A 7,117-nucleotide genomic window follows, 5' to 3' on the forward strand; every position below is an offset into this window, starting at 1 on the left:
CTCCCTGTCATACACAAACAGATTGCACAACAGGAGATAAAATGAAGAAACTATTCTTGTTAGAGTAATTGTTAGTGTGAGTGATATAAATTATCAAACAGTTAGTGGGTTAGTGAGCAGAATTGTAATCAGCAAAGAAAGAAAAAGTGAAAAATTAAAAGGGGTGCAGGGGGTGAGGAAGAACTTAAAACAAACTAAAAGTAATTGACTGAATCAAATAAACACAAGGAAAAATGCTGAATATAGTGATCTTTAAACTTAATCATTACTGATTCAAAATCAATCCCCGGCAACGGCACCATAAACTTGATGCATAAAAATTTGTCTCTCAACAAATTTTCCTTTGGCAAGTATACCAAATTGTCGTCAAGTAAAACTCACAATAGAGTGAGATCGAATCCCACAAGGATTGATTGGTCAAGCAACTTTAGTTAGAAGAATATGCTAGTTGAGCTAAACAGAATTTAGATTGAGATGCAAAAATTTAAACAACTGGAAAGTAAATAGTAGAAATTAAAGTGCAGAATCTTAAATGGGGATTTGGGGTAATGAGCATGAAATTAAATGGCAGAAAGTAAAGAGAATGGGTAAGATCAGAAATGGGGAAATCAGTGGGTTCAGGAGATGTTGCATTCTCCGGATCAAGTTCATTCTCATCTCTTCCTCAATCAATGTATTCATTGATCTCCTTGGCAATCCTAACTGATTGGATCCCAATTCCTTGGCAATCCAATCTCTGTAAGTTTGAACAATTGGCCAATTCCTTGATTTAATTGCTCATGGGAAGAGATGAAGTGTGGTCACTGATTATACCACATGCATTTCCAAATCAAAGTGTTGGAAGGATTACATGTCACTATATCCGCCCAGACCCCAATTTGGTCCAACATGAGAAAGCATTTCTAGCATGATCTCCTCATCCCTTTTCCAAGGGTCAAAGGAGATCCAATTATGGAGAGTTTCTTTTCCAAGACAACTAACCAATTGAATTAAGATCGAAAGCTTTCTAGTAAGATCAAGAGAAAAGAAAGAAGAAGAAGAATGAAAACTATAATTGATCCATCAAATTACAACAGAGCTCCCTAACCCAATGAAAGGGGTTTAGTTGTTCATAGCTCTAGAAATGAAAAATGGCAAAAAAGAAGAATCCATGCTAAAAGTGCAGAAAAGTAAATCTATAGAGAGTAGTTCCCAAAAGTGCCAAGCTTCTCTCTAGTTCCAAAATACTCCTATATATACTACTCCTCTTGATCTTCTAGTGAGTTCTTCAAGTCTTGGATGTGGGCTTTGGATCTTGAGTTGAAGCAGTTCTCATCTTTAGAGGGCCCAACTTGCAGAGAAATATGAATTAGGCTTGGGTATTTAGTAAGATTTAACGTTGAGTGCCATTGTGGGTTAGAGAACGTTAGTGGCATTCACTTTTTCCACTAACATTCCAACCTCATATATCCACGTTAAATCCAACGTTAGTGGTCTTAACGTGACCACTAACGTTGCTTTCTCAAAATTTGGCCAACGTTATTGGGACTCACTTTTCCCAATAACGTTGGCTTATACCCTTTCACGAACGTTAATGGAAATCACTTTTCCCATTAATGATGCTTAGTGCCCCATTGTTCCTACGTTAGAGTCCACATTAGTATAGCTAACGTGACTCTTAACGTATATGTGATTTACCTTCGAGAGCGTTAGTGACACTCACCTTTGTCACTAACGCTCCAAATGCTAAATTCTCTATGTTGGAACTCACGTTAACTAAGTTAACGTGGCTCTTAACGTAGTAGTGATGCCATCTTCCAACGTTAGTGACAAAAGTGAGTGTCACTAACGTTGGCTCTTTGATCTCAACTCCACGTTAACTTTCACGTTAATGGTCTTAACGTGAAAGTTAACATAGGCAATGCTAGTTGGTCCAACGTTAGTGACAAAAGTGAGTGTCACTAACGTTGGCTTTTGTTTTCCTCTTCCACGTTAGAGTTCACGTTAACTAAGTTAACATGACTCTTAACGTGGATCATTGCCAAGTTCTCCAACGTTATTGGAGTTCACGTTTTCTCTTAACGTGGAGTTTCTCTTTTTCTTCTACGTTAACTACCACGTTAACTTAGTTAACATGGCAAGTAGCGTGAGCTTTGGATGGCTTCGCAAGTGTTATTGGTGATCACTTTTCTCATTAACATTGCAAGCTTTACCATTCCACGTTAGTGTTCACGTTAACTAGGTTAACGTGAATACTAACGTGGTTCTTTCTTGCCTCCTTTGCCCTGAAATCAAGCAATTAAAGTGCATCAAAGCTCTAGCCAAAGTCATGAGATTATGCATCATCAATTTATCATGAAATTCTAGCAAAATACTCATGAAATTATGCAAAGTTCACAAAAGTTGCTTGAATTAAGGTGTAAGTGTAATTTCATCCAAAACTTGCCTTATTCACTAAGAAAATGCATGAAACTACCCTAAAACAGTAAAGAAAAGGTCAGTGAAACTAGCCTAGATGCCCTGGCATCTCTAGAGACTAGAGTGGCTAAGTCAGCAAGGCTCTGCTTAGAGGTCTCCATATTCCCTTGAGAAAATGGGAATTGTGGTTTGTTGTTGAACCTATTCTAGTTCCTACTACCTTGATTGAAACCTTGCTGAGGTTTCTGTTGATCCTTCCATGAAAGGTTAGGATAATTCCTCCATTAAGGGTTGTAAGTGTTTCCATTGGGTTCTCCCATGTAATTCACCTTCTCCATAGAGCGTTGATCAAGATCATAAGTTTCTTCTTCATGAGAAGCTTCCTGAGCACTGCCAGCTGCAGTTTGCATCTGATGAGCGGATATTTTATACGCTTTTTGACATCATTTTCATATACTTCTTAGTATGTTTTCTTTAGTTTTTTTTTTAGTTTTTATATGTTTTAGTGTTAAAATCACATTTTTGGATTCTACTATGAGTTTTTGTGTTTTTGGGCAATTTCAGGTATTTTCTGGCTAAAATTGAGGAGCTGGAGCAGAAGTCTAATTTAGAGACAAAGAAAGCACTGCAAATGTTGTCCAGATCTGACCTACCTGCATTTGGAAGAGCTTTTTTGGATCTACAGAAGTCCAAATAGATCATTCTCAATGGCTATGAAAGCTGACTTCCAAAGCTTTCCAACAATATATAATAGTCCATACTTTGCTTCGAATTAGAAGGCCCAAAATTGGCGTCTAATGCCAGCCTCCTGCTCCCTTCCAAGCGTCCAGTGGTGCGGCATTTTATAACCCACAAACTAACCGGCAAGTGCATCGGGTCATACCAAGTAATACCTCAGGTGAGTGAGGGTCGATCCCACGAGGATTGATGGACTAAGCAATAATGGTTAAATGATTTACTTAGTTAGGCAAGCAGAAATTGGTTTTGAGATGTTCAAAAGGTTTAAAAAGTGACTTCAAAATATCAGAAGGCAGCAAGTAATTAAGTTGGGAATAAATTATGGAAAAACAGTTAAGGCTTCAGAGTTATCTATTTTCCGGATTAACTTTTCTTACTAACTATTTTAATCATGTAGGATTTAATTTATGGCAAACTATATGTGACTAGACCCTAATTCCTTAGACCTTCCTAGTCTCATCTAAAATTCATTAATTGCCAATTCCTTGGTCAATTAATTCTAATTAAAAGGTGATGATCAAATTCCAGTTTATATGCCACAAGAATCCTAATTATCCAAAAATAAGGGGATTATATGTCACGTATCCCATTAAATACAAACAATTAGAAATTCAGGATAATATATTTTCAAGCTGTTGTTCAAGTAAAGAGCTTTTTCAAGTTATACAAGAACTCAATTAGAACATGGGTCATACTTTCTTTCCACCCAAATTCATAAAATAAAGAACGAAAACAATTATTGAAATATAAATCAAAACATGAATTAAATTAGAAAGAGCAAATGAATCAATCCATACAAATAGACAAAGCTCATAACCTTAACAATGGAGGATTAGTTACTCATGGTTCAGAGAAGAAAATAAGGATTCTGGTAAAATGTACAAAGTTCTAATCTGATGGCATGTAATTTGGTGTAGAATTCCCTAATGGAATCCCCCGGAATGGAACCTTCTCAATAGAAGAGAAGTCTCCCATTTTTATAACTAATACTAATTAATTTAAAAATCACCCCCATCATTTTCTGCTTTTTCTGCACGTGGCGCATGTCACGCGTACGCGCCAGTCACACGTACGCGTTGATGGTCTTGTTCGCAAGTCACGTGGACGCGTCGTTCACGCGCACGGGTCGCTGTGCATTTCTTCAAATCACGCGTATGCGTCAGTCACGCACACACGTCGTCGTTGAAAGCTCCAAATCACGCGTACGCATCAGTCATGCGTACGCGTCGCTCCTCGCTGCCATCTTCTTTGATTCTTGTGCTGTAGAAACTCCACCAAATCCAGCCGAATGCTACCTAAAATACACAAAATTGCACAAGACTCAAAGTAGCATCCATATTGGCTAAAAGATAATTAATTCTTTATTAAACTTGACAATTTAGATGCAAATTCACTAGGAAAAGATAGGAAAGATTCTCACGCATCATAACACCAAACTTGAATTATTGCTTGTCCTCAAGCAACCAAAACTAATATAAGCTTAGGATATGAATTTGCATGAGAATGAAAGTTCGATTAAGCTCATGTCTCTTCTTATAGTGGGGTTTACTGATGACAAGTCATCTTAGCCTAGTTTCACTAGTCTTTTTCTTTTAATTTCACGTAGATTATGCACTTTCTTGAGGCTTAAGCAAGCTAAGTTAGGTAGATTTTCATGCTTCCTTTGATTAAACCAACCATATATGATTTAATGCAAATTCATGAGGTTTGATGCCATAATTGGTGCATATTAGGATAGAATGATCATCTCATGATTTCAAGCATAGCTTTGATGTGTTTGGTTGATTTATGATAGGTGAAGAAAGCTTGGAAAAGGATTGAAGTGAGAAGGAATGGCTAGAAGCTAAGATGAGACAATGAATCAAGGGAGATTGAACCAGGAACAAATGAAGTTGGAATTGAAGTTAGCCCCAACGTTAGCCCCTAACTTGGAGGCTAACGTTGGGAACTAAAATTGCTCCCAGAGGTTAGCCACGTTAGCGCCAACGTTAGCCCCTAACTTGGAGGCTAACGTTGGCATGAGAAATTGCTCCCAGGGGTTAGCCACGTTAGCGCCAACGTTAGCCCCTAACTTGGAGGCTAACGTTGGCATTTGAATTGTTTCCCAGGGGTGTGCAACGTTAGCGCCAACGTTAGCCCCTAACTTGGAGGCTAACGTTGGCGCCATTCCAACATGAAGCAAGGCCAACGTTAGGGACAAAGTTAGCCCCCTAACGTTGGCCCAAACGTGAAGTGCAGAGAATGGGGTTTGCTGCTAAAAAAAGTTAGCCATGAAGTTAGCCCCTAACTTTGAGGCTAACTTTAAAAACCCAACTTTGCAAAACTCACATCCGGTTCAATTGATTCACTTGGGTCTCTCTCCAAACTTCAAGAGCAATCAACCAAGGCCTCCTTCAACCCAATTCCATCAAGAGCAAAGGCCCAAACCAAGGCTTGAAGATCAATTGAAGAAGGTGTATAAATAGGCTAGAATTCAATTTGTTTGGGGAGTTCTCTTTTTAGAATTTTGCTGAGAGCTTTCCTTGAGTTTTTTGAGTTACAGAGTGATCTTTAGTTTCTTGTTTCGGGGGAAGGAGAAGTCCATTCTCTTCCTCTTAGCTTTCAATTTCAATTACACTTGTCTTGGATCTTGGGTTGGAGAATTGAAGGAATTCTGTTTCAATCTCACCTTAGATCTCTCTTTTGATTTACTGTTTAATTGAATTTAGCTTCCTGTTAATTGCTCTTCTTCTATTTCTCTTGCAATTTACAATTTCCTGGCTATTGTTCTTGTTGGATCTAGGAAGGCATTGAGATCTAGACTCAGTTTTCTAGTCTCTGGGTCCTGAGATCCAATTCTCACATTTTAAATTTTCTGCTCTTGCTTTACTTATTCATTTACTTTTCTGTTTTAACTCCGATCCAATCCCAATTCCCAATTATCCTTCTGTTCGATGCAATTTTACTTTTCCTTGTTTAATTTCTGCAAATCCAACTCCCGATTCCCTTTACAATTCAACTCATTTACATTTCCAGCACTTTAAGATTTTGCAATTTACATTACTTGCTCTTTAAGTTTCTGCCATTTAATTTCTTGTTCTTTAAGATTCAGCAATTTACTCATTGCTCTCTTTACTTTCAATGCAATTTAAATTCTGCAACTCAATCGACCAAATCTTGATTCGCTTGACTAATTCAACCACTAAACTAAAATTGCTCAATCCTTCAATCCCTGTGGGATCGACCTCACACCCGTGAGTTTTTATTACTTGATGCGACCCGGTATACTTGCCGGTTAGATTGGTGCTATTTTTGGGAGAGATCGTTGTCTCAACCTAAAATATCCCATCAAGTTTTTGGCGCCGTTGCCGGGGATTGATTAGATTGACAATGATTAAGTGAGGTGGTTATCTAGATCAAGCACTTTTTCTTTATTTTTGATTAACCCACTAACTGTTTGATTTATTGTTTTAACTAACTAAAATTTCAATTTAGCAGTAAATTGAAACATCACTGGTTTGTGAATTCCTTTTGTCATGCTTGTATGTCAGGTACAAGAAGAAGCACACTAAACCTTCATGAACAAGATGAGAGGACTCTCAGAAGGTTAAGGAGAGCTGAAAGAGGAAAAAATATTGTTGGAGAAGAGGAATCTGAAGAAGAATTTCATGAGATGGAGGAACATTCAACTAATCCACCAGGAGGAGCAAACAACAACAATGAAAATCCTCCTCAGAGGAGAGTTTTGGCTTCCTATACCTTTGCCAATCCTAGACATTGTGGAAGCAGCATCTTGGCTCCAAATGTCAATGCAAATAATTTTGAACTCAAGCCACAACTCATCACTTTGGTTCAGAATAATTGCTCTTTTGGTGGAGGATCACTTGAGGACCCACATCAACACTTATCCACCTTCTTGAGGATATGCAACACTGTCAAAACCAATGGAGTACCTCCTGACAGCTACAAATTAATGCTATTCCCATTCTCTCTCAGGGACAAG

Source organism: Arachis stenosperma, chromosome 6 (assembly GCF_014773155.1).
Source record: "Arachis stenosperma cultivar V10309 chromosome 6, arast.V10309.gnm1.PFL2, whole genome shotgun sequence".
NCBI classification, from domain to species: domain Eukaryota; kingdom Viridiplantae; phylum Streptophyta; class Magnoliopsida; order Fabales; family Fabaceae; genus Arachis; species Arachis stenosperma.